Source organism: Lathamus discolor, chromosome 6, assembly GCF_037157495.1.
Source record: "Lathamus discolor isolate bLatDis1 chromosome 6, bLatDis1.hap1, whole genome shotgun sequence".
NCBI classification, from domain to species: domain Eukaryota; kingdom Metazoa; phylum Chordata; class Aves; order Psittaciformes; family Psittacidae; genus Lathamus; species Lathamus discolor.
This window is the reverse complement of record NC_088889.1, coordinates 2,214,441-2,228,611: the sequence shown is the minus strand read 5'-3', so window position 1 is coordinate 2,228,611 and position 14,171 is coordinate 2,214,441.

Genomic DNA, 14,171 nt, shown 5'->3' with positions numbered 1-14,171 from the left:
GGGAGTCACCCACCACAATTACTCTTCTTTTCTTCTTGGTTGGGGAAGTTCTGAGGTATGTGGGTGAGTGACTAGCCCTGGGTGACTCACTAGATAGATTTGCCTCACCATCTCCATTCACCTGGCCCTGAATTTCCAAGACCTCGTACCTGTTATTCAAGGGCAACTGGGAGGGAGGAAGGGATTGTGAGGGTTTTCGCTTACCTCTCCGAGGAGGAACCTCCCTCCATCCATCCTTGTCCATTAAGCTCTCTCCTTCTGTCTGATGGTAGGAGGGAAGGGGATCCATAACTTGTTGAACCACTTCCCTCTACCCTTGCCTTAGGGTGTGGTTCCACCAATCTATTTCACTTTCACACTCTCTAATGGCTCTCAACCTTTCTACCTCCTCCCTCAGTTCAGCCACCTGCCTGAGCAGGTCATTTATTTGCTCACAGCGAACACAAGCAGTGTCACTGGCTCCCTCCAATACAAGTGCCAGGCTCAGGCATTCGCTGCAGCCAGAGACCTGCACAGCTGCATGTCTGCAGGAAGGCTCAGTCTGGATACCCACATTAGTACTCACGACAGCTTTCGATCGTGTTGTAACCATGATCTATCTGGTCAATCAATCCGTCTACGTCCCTCAGCACTCCTTCCCCCTCCTGTACTCCAGGCGAGTCCTCTCGATGAGGCGGATGGAACGCTTCCCTGCCCGCTCGCCTGCCCGCTCGCCTGCCCGCGCGAACTGCCGCGCAAACTGCCTCGACCCTCTGCCTCGACGCTCTCTGTTTGCCGGCTCTGTTCGCCGCGCTCCTGGTCGCCGCGCTCCCTGGGAAGGTTTTTTAGCCACTCCCAGCTGGTGCCACTCCTCTTGGCTCCGCCCCCTGTGAGTCAGCCCCTCGCGGGAGCTGAGCTTCCGAGTCCTGGGCAAGTCCTGTTGAGGACTTGAGGCTCCCTCCTCAGTGGCTCTTGTCGCTCTGAGGTGAGGCTCCTGGACGCTGATCTCTCCCCTCTCCGCTCCGGTGTTGCAGGCGTCCTCTCTCAAGCTACTCACCTCAGCAACTGATCGAGAGTCTTTGAAGAAAGAAGCCTGTGGCAACCCAAGCAAAGGCAGCCCAGCGGTTTGTGCTTGCACACCTTCTGCAGGCTGGTGTGAGCTCTGCATGCTGCCCTCCGCGAGCTCTTCTTTAGCAATGCAACAGCTACCTACCTCCTGCCACTGCTCCTAAATCCTGAGGCCTCTCTCACCTGGTTCTTGCTGGTGTAACTGGGGGGAATGATGATAGTGACAGATCACTTTGACACCCCAGAGGCTCTTTCACCCTGAATTCATTAAAAGTCTGTTCAACTCTACCCCGTTTTACCAGCTTTCGGCTATACTTTAGAGACCTACAGCCGCTGGTGATCACTTTGCTCCAGAGCTGATTTATTAGAGGAACTTGCTGCGGAGTACTGTTATGGACAGAAAAGAAGAGCTTTGAATCAGGGCTGCTCATTAGCAGCAGCAATCAGTCTGGCAGATCCCAGCCACATGTAGCCTTTTGTTCCAGAATAGTCAAAGGATTTGGAGAGAGAGTCAGGTGGCTGTAATATAGTAGGGATAGAACAAGCCCAGCAGCCCTGGACAAACTGAATAACTTCATAAAAGATGCCTTTTAAAGTACCATTTTTCTAGTGCTAACTTGTTAAAGAAGTATTTATGAGCAGACTTTCTATGTACTTGGTGTGGTGCTTTGTACTGACTACGTAGACCTGTTACACGTTTACACCTCTTAATGATTGTCTTTGAGGCGTATGTAGTAATTTAATGACGTTTACGACAGAAAACCGATGCAGTTCTGTGTAGTAGCAAGTGATTTCATTTCCGATGAAACTGTAGGCTTTTGTAGTGCTTGTGTATTTTTCTGGTTGGCAGTTACGAGTTGTATTCTTCCTGCGCTGAGGCTTGTCCGCTTGATTGTAGAGAGGGGCAATAGGATGGTAGATACCACACTTCTTTAATAAAAGAAAACCCTAAATCTTGGTCCCTTATCCATGATAAAATCAGGTGAGTTTTGTGGCATAGGCCTGAAATTCAGCTTTTGCACCGGAATAAACTATCAAATACATCTAGGGCAGGTTCAAAGTATGCGATGAGGGATCTGTTTCTATAATTAAGTAAGACATGGGGACCTTACATGTGCTGGATAGCAACATATAAATGGACAGGCCAAGAGACTGGAACAAACCTGGTTTTTTCCCTCAAGAGTTCCCGAGCTCTGGATATGTTAAAAGGAAAGATCTGCTTTGCTGAGTTAGCGAGAAAAATTGCATTGAGATCAATAAATGCATTGTGGAGATGAGAGGCTATGGAAGGGAACAGCCATGCTTTGCATGCTTTGCTGTGCCTGGCTTTTCCTCCCCTGGCAGTCTGAGGGTGCAGCCTGTCTGTGGTGGTAGCGGTGACTGTTGTTGCCTGCACCTTCTTCCTTTGGGAAAATTCGGAAGAGTAATTGAGCAAGTAGGAGATGAGTTCTCTGTGAAGCTGTTGGGCTGTTTATGTCGAAGTGCTGCGCTAAAGCTCTGGTTTAGCACAGCTCTGCGCTTTAAAGTGTGTGATGAACAGCACACCGCTTTCAAGGCGGCAGCGTAAGCTGGTAGGATATTCATTCTCCCTGTTGTAGGAACCTAGCTTAGGCATGTAGTTCGCCAGGACTTCGTTTGTAGGCCGTGGAGTATGAGACTCTGAAAGTGAGTTATTCACATGATTTAGGCTTGGCTCTTGCTCTTTGGAAAAGAAAGGTAGAGAATTACTGGCTGCTGTGATAGAACTGACCTGTTGGGCGCAGCTATACCAGAAACCCCTGCCCTGCCCTAGCCTTCCTTTCCCATCACTTGTGCTTTCCCTGGTACTTGCCTGTCCCATAACGAGTGAAGAGAAGGAGCTAGGACCAATGGGAAATTTATGCAGCCACATTCCGCCCCACCCCCCACCGCCCCCCCGGGTTTCCCTCCCCCCGCCCCCGAGGTGTTCGACTCCTTTAGTTCCCTACCTCATCCGGGGAACGCTTGTGCTGCTGCTGGGGAGTGGCTGGGAATGTGCAGATAGACAACTGAGGGAGCATGGGGTTGCGTCTTTTCCTGGCAGGGAGATGCTGGATAAGCAGAACTTAATGGCAAAGCTGCGCTGTGAGTGGTAAAAGAAGTCTTTGTCAGATGAGTACTTGCAAAAAGAGCTGCAGGCTTCATAATCAGAGTTTGGTGTTCTCAATCCAGCCCATCCCTTGTATTGCAAAAACATTATGGTACTAAAAGAGTTTGTGTGACTGTTCTTCATGATCTGTGCGACGCTCGTGCAGAGTAGAAAACTGCACAGAATAAAGCTGTTATCTCACTAGGGAACTTAGTAGGAAGATCCAGGTGGAGAAAGCTTCAAATCCACTTGCAAAGCACTTGCATGGTGTCAGAATTGTCCAGGTCTAGGTCTAGCTCTGTTCCTTCCTGGACCCTTTAAGTAGGGAAGAAATCACATAAATAGGTAAATAAATAAGGAATTGAAGTGGCATTAGTATTTCTTTTTTGCCTACAGATTTTTAAATCTTGCCAGACTGAAGCTCTCTCTTTCATCAGGTTTTTTGAGAAGAGCCCTTGCCGAGTGATGTGATAGAGCCTGTCACAGCTGGCTTGGAGCACAGCAGCTTCAAACACACGGCCCTGTTGGATACCACCTGTAGACAGGTACTCCTGTCCTGTGGCCTGTATTTAGTACAGCACCTGTTCACGTGCCTAGTATGTGCTATACGCGAATATAAGCCTTGCTAGGGAAGAAAACTGCAGGGCTTGTTGCTGGACACGCAATGCTGGATGGAAGCACTGGAGAATTTAGCAGCACCCAGTGATCTTGCCCCTTTGCTGTTAGTGATTGTATAATATATCCCCTTCAGTACTGTTTTCTTTCTGGCAGATGGGAGGGGACAGCCTGTATGCTGTTTTGACAGGCTTTCAGCCGGTCGAATGGGAAATACAAATCCAGACTGAGAAAATGGAGGGGACGGATAGCCGTTAATTTGCCCAATATCCAAGGGAGGAAATCTTGAGATTTGTCTCTAATGCAGAAATAATTCAATATTGACCAAGTGGGTGTCTTCAATGGGGTAGCACCTGGAAGAGGCCAATATTTAGGGGTTTTGCCCAAGGCACATTTAGTCCTGCTCTACTGTTTAGTGAAAACGCCCAGTGCAGATGCCACCAGAGCCTCATCTCGTGGAATAACGCTGTAAGAAAGAATGTGGTTTACTTGGGAAAGTCTTGACCTCTTCATATGAAAATAACACACAACTCAGTATTTTCACGGTGTATAAGTGAAACGCAGTTATTTTATTTCTTTTCTTTTCTTTTTTTATTTTTTGTCAATAAAATACCATTTCCTTTCCCAAATGTTTGGGTTTGGGTTTTTTTTTCCTCGGTGATATGTCTCTTTCCTCGGTTAAGTGGAAGTTCCCAGGGATGGTAACTGTGGGATTGGTGTGCTGGCATTTGTCGCCGTCTCACAAATACCTCCTGTAAGTTACCTGGAGCTGAGCCTTGTGCCTGTCCTGCTGTGTGTTACCTCTCCTCTGCTTGCCGTCCGCCTCAGGGAAGCAGACGGAGGTGCTTCCACTTTCCTCTGCAGCCGGCCGGAGCTTTCCTCCCAGGAACCCCATACAAGAAAATCTCACTCCCTGAGGCAGTGCCTTGCTATTAACTGCCAACTGCTCCCGAGTTCCTGCAGATCTGGCCAATTGCAAATAATTATTGTGAAGAACGCCTAAAAGCCAGAAGGAAAGAATTTAAACCTGCTTGCGCCTGAGTATTTCAAAACCCCAGCGTCAGGAATAAGGAGAGGTAAAACACGCTGAACCCTCTGGGAATCTGAGGTATTTAAGTAGCCTCTGCAGTTAGCGAGGTTTCAGTGGGTGGACGTGCTGTCAAGAACGGGCAGTAAATCTCAGTGCAGCGTCAGAAGGGGACTAGCCTGACAGCTGCTGCTGGGTTAGGTCTCCTGAACAGCAGGCCAAAAGGAGAGGCATGACAACAGGTCCACGTCTTCTTGGTCATGTCCTAATTTATTGGCATTTTTGCGGTCGCTCTCACGCTGTTTGCAGAGGTCTCCGCTGCGAGTCTCCTTGCATCCAAATCTGCCGAAGGACACTGCTTGTGCCGAATGCCTGGAAGCCAGCTGGACTGCAGTCCTTACCGCATGCAAGGGATACTGCTGCTGAAGAGCCTAATCCTAACTTGCGCAGGAAACAACTCCTAGCTACCTTATCTACGTCTACCAAAATGATCCTCAAGTCCTATGCATCCAAGCGCCCTCTTGGAGGCGCTGCCCGCTCCCACGGCTGTGTGCAGCCCCATCGTGAAGCTGCTCTCGGGAAGCGTTTGGAGAATGCCGAGAAGGTCGTCACCGTCGCCTCTCTCCTCTGAGACGCCGAGCCGAAGAGCGGGCTGGACGCGGCGTGTGCCTGCGCTCTGCCTTGCCGGGCCCTTCATCCTCTTTGCCCCGGCTTCTGTTCCGCAGGGGCGGAGCTCCCTTGCTGGCTGCCGCTGCCAGCGGCCGCTCTCCTCTTTCTGTGCAGCCACAGGAGCCCCAACAGCATGAGCGGGGCGTCAGCAACGAGCCAAAACCCGCCGTGCTGCCAGACAGCGAGGAGCGCAACTTCCTGGAGCCCCCGCGGCTCCTGCTTCTTCTGCAGCTGCTGCTGCAGACACATCAGGAACTGCTGCTGCTGCTCCTGCTCCTCCTCATACCGCCGCAGGTTGACTCGCGTGATCAGGTCTGGCGGCTCGTTCCCCCTGAGCACGAAGTGCAGGATGCTCAGCACTGTCAGCATGCGGCCGATGCCCAGAGCCATGGTCTGCAGGAGGAGGGAGAGAAGGGGTAAAGGCAAAGCGCTCAGCAGGGCTGGCCGGGAGGGAGATGGTGGCTGGCACAGGGGCAGGAGATGCAGGGGCAGAGCGACGGCTGTGACAGGGCACGAGGGAGCTGGCGGGCAGCACGGGAAAGGCTGCTGAGCGCTGCCCCATGGGGGCACGTCCTCACAACCCCCTCATGCACTCCTCGTGGCTGCCAGCCCCGGCGCGGCCCCTCTGCGCCCAGCCCTGAAGGCAGCATTATCCCTGCCCAAGGAGCTCCATGCGGTGCCTGCACCCTCGCCCCGGCCTTTGAGAGCCCTCCATGGCCCAGCACTTGTGCCAAGGCCCTCACCCAGCCTTGCCTTCCCCCCGCCCGCCACACTCACCGCTCTCCCGAGCTATACTGCAGGGGCAGTGCCGCTGCTGCTAGTGCCTTAAGGCACCCCTCTGTGACGTCAGAGGCACCACAGCCCCATGGCAACACCCCGCTCTGACGGCCACGCCCAACGCGTGGCTCTCCGGCCCCTGCAGCGGGGAAATACCGCCCCCCCGTGGCAGGACAGAGCTCCCAGGGCCCCTAAGCCTCCCCAGAAAGAGCAGCCGCCCTGGCACAAGGGCCTCCCTGGCCTGCACAGGGAGCTCCACGCCCCACTGTGCCCTTCAGTCGGCCTCCTGTCTCCCTCCACGGCACCCACAGCAGCAGCCTTGAGGAGCCTGTGGGCAGGAGCTCTTGGTCACGCTTTCCCACCTACGCATGTAGCACGCACACTCCTGCCACTCCCAGCTGTGCTGGAGAATTACATAGCGGCCCAGCGCCCAGAGACTTGTGACAGCCCAGCCTGATGTGAAATCGGGCGGCTGTTTATCAGAAGAGTTATGGAGGCTGAGACAAGGAGGCACAAAAGCACAATGTAGTCAGTTCTAAGTAACGTAAGTTTGATGGCTTTGTAATGGAAAAGAACTGCGGTGCTTCAAGGTAGTTGACATCGTTTCAGGTCCTTAGGACCTTAGTACAAAAAGTGTATGAAAAGCAGAAGAGAAAAACCGGGCCTGGGGATGGGGATTATCTGGGACTAGCAGGTGTCCAGGATGGGCAGAAGTTACGAAGATGGTTGGGAGAAGTAAACGACCCTTGAAGACCACCAGCACATTTTTTGTATGCATGTGGGAAAGTTTCTGGAAAATGGTGTCATTCATGTGTAGCCTCATATATAAGGATGGCCTGTATAGCCATACGGGGACACACGTTAGGAGGAGCTATGCCCCGTGTCTCCCGGCACCACAAGAAAGAATACCTGCTTGTCAACTTGAAACTCTGTTGGCGAGTTTGTTCCTGGAGTTTTCTCCAAATCAAGGCTTATCTAGTAATGGTCTCATTGCAACTGCCTCTGCTGAGGAAGAAAAGCAAGAGCAAATAAGGAGCAAGCAGATCCTTTCCCTGGAGAGCAACTTGCCGAGCCTCACGGTTGGGCTCCCAGTCCTGGCTCCCCTCACAGCTGCTGCAGCTGCTGCAGCAGCATAGAAGAAGGAGCCTTTGGTAGGGGCAGAGCAGAGCAGAGCGAGTTCTGCTCCTGCCTCCCCGAGGGCTTTGCTTACCCCTGCAAACCGCTTATTGCCTTGGTGCTCTTTCGGACAACAGAGCTGCGGTGTTGCACGTACCCCCTCACCTGCAGCATCAGTAGAAGCATCTAGGAGCTGATAACGTTGTCCTTGTGGGCGCTGAGGTCCTGGTAGGCACTGCCCGTTCTTATGGCCGCTTGCAGCCCTGTAAGAAATGTGTTCTAGGCAGCCCAGGTAAAGGTGTGACTACAGCAAGTCTGGCAAGAAGAGCTGGCCCCGTGCAGTCAGGCATAGGAGTGGTCCTCTCCTGTAGATCTCTCCTGTTTCCCTGAGGGTTTTCAGCTCCATAGTGGTACCACCCATACCAACAGTTGCCTAAAGCTCTCAATTTCTTTTGAGCAACTCCCTGGTGTTGCTGTCCACATTTCTGAGATCTGTGCTGTACCTACAGATGGTGTCAGGTCTGCAGCTCTTTACCGTTACACGTCTCCCACTTTGTATTGTTCTTGCTGATCCATGGGGCTTTAAGTGCTGCGAGACCCAGTCAGCCCCCCGCAGCCTTCTGGCACCCGCAATGTTTCTCAGAGGCTTTGAAGAAAGAAGCCTGTGGCAACCCAAGCAAAGGCAGCCCAGCGGTTTGTGCTTGCACACCTTCTGCAGGCTGGTGTGAGCTCTGCATGCTGCCCTCCGCGAGCTCTTCTTTAGCAATGCAACAGCTACCTACCTCCTGCCACTGCTCCTAAATCCTGAGGCCTCTCTCACCTGGTTCTTGCTGGTGTAACTGGGGGGAATGATGATAGTGACAGATCACTTTGACACCCCAGAGGCTCTTTCACCCTGAATTCATTAAAAGTCTGTTCAACTCTACCCCGTTTTACCAGCTTTCGGCTATACTTTAGAGACCTACAGCCGCTGGTGATCACTTTGCTCCAGAGCTGATTTATTAGAGGAACTTGCTGCGGAGTACTGTTATGGACAGAAAAGAAGAGCTTTGAATCAGGGCTGCTCATTAGCAGCAGCAATCAGTCTGGCAGATCCCAGCCACATGTAGCCTTTTGTTCCAGAATAGTCAAAGGATTTGGAGAGAGAGTCAGGTGGCTGTAATATAGTAGGGATAGAACAAGCCCAGCAGCCCTGGACAAACTGAATAACTTCATAAAAGATGCCTTTTAAAGTACCATTTTTCTAGTGCTAACTTGTTAAAGAAGTATTTATGAGCAGACTTTCTATGTACTTGGTGTGGTGCTTTGTACTGACTACGTAGACCTGTTACACGTTTACACCTCTTAATGATTGTCTTCGAGGCGTATGGAGTAATTTAATGACGTTTACGACAGAAAACCGATGCAGTTCTGTGTAGTAGCAAGTGATTTCATTTCCGATGAAACTGTAGGCTTTTGTAGTGCTTGTGTATTTTTCTGGTTGGCAGTTACGAGTTGTGTTCTTCCTGCGCTGAGGCTTGTCCGCTTGATTGTAGAGAGGGGCAATAGGATGGTAGATACCACACTTCTTTAATAAAAGAAAACCCTAAATCTTGGTCCCTTATCCATGATAAAATCAGGTGAGTTTTGTGGCATAGGCCTGAAATTCAGCTTTTGCACCGGAATAAACTATCAAATACATCTAGGGCAGGTTCAAAGTATGCGATGAGGGATCTGTTTCTATAATTAAGTAAGACATGGGGACCTTACATGTGCTGGATAGCAACATATAAATGGACAGGCCAAGAGACTGGAACAAACCTGGTTTTTTCCCTCAAGAGTTCCCGAGCTCTGGGGGCGCAGCCAGGAGGAGTGGCACCAGCTGGGAGTGGCTAAAAAACCTTCCCAGGGAGCGCGGCGACCAGGAGCGCGGCGAACAGAGCCGGCAAACAGAGAGCGTCGAGGCAGAGGGTCGAGGCAGTTTGCGCGGCAGTTCGCGCGGGCAGGCGAGCAGGCAGGGTAGCGGGCAGGGAAGCATTCCATCCGCCTCATCGAGAGGACATGCCTGGAGTACAGGAGAGGGAAGGAGTGCTGAGAGACGTAGACGGATTGATTGACCAGATAGATCATGGTTACAACACGATCGAAAGCTGTAGTGAGTACTAATGTGGGTATAAAGACTGAGCCTTCCTGCAGACATGCAGCTGTGCAGGTCTCTGGCTGTAGCGAATGCCTGAGCCTGGCATTTGTATTGGAGGGAGCCAGTGACACTGCTTGTGTTCGCTGTGAGCAAATAAATGACCTGCTCAGGCAGGTGGCTGAACTGAGGGAGGATGTTGAAAGGTTGAGAGTCATTAGAGAGTGTGAAAGTGAAATAGATTGGTGGAACCACACCCTAAGGCAAGGGCAGAGGATCCCCTTCCCTCCTACCATCAGACAGAAGGAGAGAGCTTAATGGACAAGGATGGATGGAGGGAGGTTCCTCCTCAGAGAGGTAAGCGAAAACCCTCACAATCCCTTCCTCCCTCCCAATTGCCCTTGAATAACAGGTACGAGGTCTTGGAAATTCAGGGCCAGATGAATGGAGATGGTGAGGCAAATCTATCTAGTGAGTCACCCAGGGCTAGTCACTCACCCACATGCCTCAGAACTTCCCCAACCAAGAAGAAAAGAAGAGTAATTGTGGTGGGTGACTCCCTTCTGAGGGGAACAGAAGGGCCCATTTGTCGACCGGATCCACCCCACAGGGAGGTCTGCTGCCTGCCTGGGGCTCGGATTAGAGAAGTTAAAAAGAAACTCTCTGAACTGGTGCAGCCGTCTGACTACTACCCACTGCTGGTTTTTCAGTTTGGCAGTGACGAAATTATTACGAGGAACGTAAGGGCAATGAAGAGAGACTACAGGGCCCTGGGACGGCTGGTTAAAGGGTCTGGAGTGCAAGTGGTGTTTGCCTCCATACCTGTTGCAAGCGAGGGTGAAGGGATATATAAGAAGACTCTGCAGGTTAATGTATGGCTACGTGACTGGTGCCAAAGGCAGGGGTTTGGGTTTTTCAGTCATGGGCTGCTGTATGGGACACCTGGTTTGCTGGTGACAGGCGGGATACACCAGTCCCAGAGAAGAAAAAGGGTTTTGGGGCAGGAGTTAGCAGGGCTTATTGACAGGGCTTTAAACTAGTTAGGAAGGGGGGAGGGGATTTAACTGGGCCTGTTGGGGACAAGCCCAAGAGGAACATGCTAGGGATTGAAGGATGGCGGGCTAAGGAGGACTATCAATCTCTTGTTTCACTTGTGGGAAAGGATAGCTTTTTAGACCCTGTCCGCAGGGGAAAAAGGGTACTAGGACTGGCTCCCTGAAATGCCTGTACACCAATGCACGCAGCATGGGGAATAAACAGGAGGAGTTAGAAGTCTGTGTGCGGTCTAAAGGTTATGATCTAGTGGCGATTACAGAGACATGGTGGGACAGTTCACATGACTGGAATGTGGTCATGGATGGCTATGTCCTTTTTAGGAAAGATAGGTCTGCGAAGCGAGGTGGTGGAGTTGCTCTTTACGTGAGAGAGCAACTAGAATGTATTGAGTTCTGTCCGGGGTCGGATGAGGAGCAAGTGGAATGTCTGTGGGTACGAATTAAGGGACAGACTGGCACAGGTGATACAGTTGTGGGGGTCTATTACAGACCTCCTGATCAGGACGAAGGAGTTGATGAGGCTTTCTACAGGCAACTGGAAGTAGCCTCGCGACTACATGCCTTAGTCGTCGTGGGGGACTTTAACTACCCCGATATTTGCTGGAAGACTCACACAGCCAGTCATTCACAGTCTAGGAGGTTCCTCGAGTGCATTGATGACAATTTCTTAATGCAAATGGTGGACGTACCAACTAGGAGAGCAGCGCTGCTAGATTTAGTACTCGCCAACAAGGAGGGTTTGGTCGAAGTGGTGACGGTCAATGGCAGCCTTGGCTGCAGTGACCATGAGATGGTGGAGTTTAGGATCCTGTGTGGGAAGAATAGAATACCTAGCAAAGCCACAGTTCTGGATTTCCGAAGGGCCAACTTTGGCCTCTTCAGTCAACTGCTAAGGGAAGTCTCATGGGAAAGTGTACTAGGCGGTAAAGGGGCTCAAGATAGTTGGTTAGCATTCAAGGACCGCTTCTTCCAAGCTCAGGATCGGAGCGTCCCAATGAGTAGGAAATCAAGTAAGGGATCTAGGAGACCGGCGTGGTTAAACAAGGAGCTGCTGGGCAAACTCAAGTGGAAAAGGAGAATCTATGGATTATGTAAGGAGGGGCTGGCCGCTTGGGAGGAATATAGGACAGTTGTTAGAGGATGTAGGGAGGCAATTAGGACAGCTAAGGCCTCCTTGGAACTCAATCTTGCTAGTCGGGTTAAAGACAATAGAAAGGGCTTCTTCAAATACATAGCAAATAAAACTAACACAAGAGGCAATATAGGCCCACTGCTGAACGAAGTGGGTGCCCTGGAGACAGAGGATATAAAGAAGGCAGAGGTGCTGAATGCCTTCTTTGCCTCTGTCTTTACTCCTGCAGACTCTCCCCGAGGGCCCCGGATTTCTATAGCCCCAGAAGGAGTCAGGACAAAGGAGGAGTTTGCTTTGGTAGATGAGGATTGGGTTAGGGATCAGCTATGCAATCTGGACATCTGTAAATCGATGGGTCCGAATGGAATGCACCCACGGGTGCTGAGGGAGCTGGCGGAGGTCATTGCTAGGCCACTTTCCATCATCTTTGGTAAGTCGTGGGAAACGGGCGAGGTGCCTGAGGATTGGCGGATGGCAAAGGTCACACCAATCTATAAGAAGGGCAAGAAGGAGGACCCGGGTAATTATAGACCGGTCAGCCTTACCTCCATCCCTGGAAAGGTGATGGAACAACTTATTCTTGACTCCATCACTAGGCATATCAAGGATGAGGGGGTCATTAAGAACAGCCAACATGGTTTTATGAGGGGGAAGTCATGTATGACCAACCTTATAGCCTTCTATGAGGAAGTGACTAGGTGGAGGGATGATGGTAGAGCGGTAGATGTAGTTTTTCTTGATTTCAGTAAGGCATTTGATACTGTCTCCCACAGTATCCTCATAGATAAGCTAAAGAAGTGTGGGCTTGACGATCAAGTAGTGAGGTGGATCGAGAACTGGTTGAAAGGAAGAAGGCAGAGAGTTGTGGTCAATGGCGCAGAATCTAGCTGGAGGTCTGTGACTAGTGGAGTTCCTCAGGGGTCGGTGCTGGGACCGGTGCTGTTTAATATTTTCATCAATGACCTGGATGAGGGAACTGAGTGCACCATCAGCAAGTTTGCTGATGACACAAAACTGGGAGGAGTGGCTGACACACCAGAGGACTGTGCTGCCATTCAGCGAGACCTGGACAGGCTGGAGAGTTGGGCGGGGAGAAACTTGATGAAATTTAACAAGGGCAAGTGTAGAGTCTTGCATCTGGGGAAGAACAACCCCATGTACCAGTACAGGTTGGGGGTTGACCTGCTGGAAAGTAGCGAAGGGGAAAGGGACCTGGGGGTCCTGGTGGATAGGAGGATGACCATGAGCCAGCAATGTGCTCTTGTGGCCAAGAAGGCAAATGGCATCTTAGGGTGCATTAGAAAGGGAGTGGTTAGTAGGTCAAGAGAGGTTCTCCTCCCCCTCTACTCAGCCTTGGTGAGGCCGCATCTGGAATATTGCGTCCAGTTCTGGGCCCCTCTGTTCAAGAAGGACAGGGAATTGCTTGAAGGAGTCCAGCGCAGAGCCACAAAGATGATTAAGGGAGTGGAACATCTCCCTTATGAGGAGAGGCTGAGAGAGTTGGGTCTCTTTAGCTTGCAAAAGAGGAGACTGAGGGGTGACCTCATCAATGTTTACAAATATGTAAAGGGTAGATGTCAGGATGATGGAGCTAGGCTTTTTACAGTGATATCCAGTGATAGGACAAGGGGCAATGGGTGTAAACTGGAGCATAGGAAGTTCCACGTTAACATCAGGAAGAACTTCTTTACTGTAAGAGTGACAGAGCACTGGAACAGATTGCCCAGGGGGGTTGTGGAGTCTCCTACACTGGAGATATTCAAGGCCCGCCTGGTCAAGTTCCTGTGTGATGTACTGTAGGTTATCCTGCTCTTGTGGGGGGGTTGGACTAGATGATCTTTTGAGGTCCCTTCAAACCCTTGGGATTCTGTGATTCTGTGAAGAAAAAAGCCGACTGCCTCAATGCAGTTGAGTCTCTGCTTTGTCTTGATGTTACCTCCTGTGCCTTCCTTCTGCCACCGAGTGACGGGAGCCAAGGATTTATCCCCAGTGCAGCAGAGAACATCCACGTGCCAGCATCACCTCTGTGAAGCACCTGATGTGAAGAGAGGTGAGCTCCTGCCAGACTCCAAGAGCCCAGCTTGTGGTGCTGGGGCTGTAAATACAGCTGCATGTGCTCTCCTGGGAGGAAGCCTCCAGGGCTGCTCATGCTTTCCCAGAGGATAACAAAGGAAATGGTGTGAAATCACCTCTGAAAGGCATTGTGGTGCTTTTGCATCTGAGAGGCACAGTGTGAATGAGCCAAACCTGAGCACAGCTACACAGCAGCAGCAGTGATGAGCAGTTCATAGGATTCTTATGACATACTTGTGGACCGTGCAAAGGTTTTGGTCTCACCTTGGCAACAGAATGAGAATGGGTTTAGAGACATTTCAGATCTTGCAGAGGGTCCCTAAATGCGACATGAAGCACAAGTGACTCCTTCTCTGGAGTTGCTGATATCCGTCTGTGAAGCCTTGCAGGCCCAGTTTTCCATCTCCAGTGGGATTATCCACATATAGTGTCTGGAT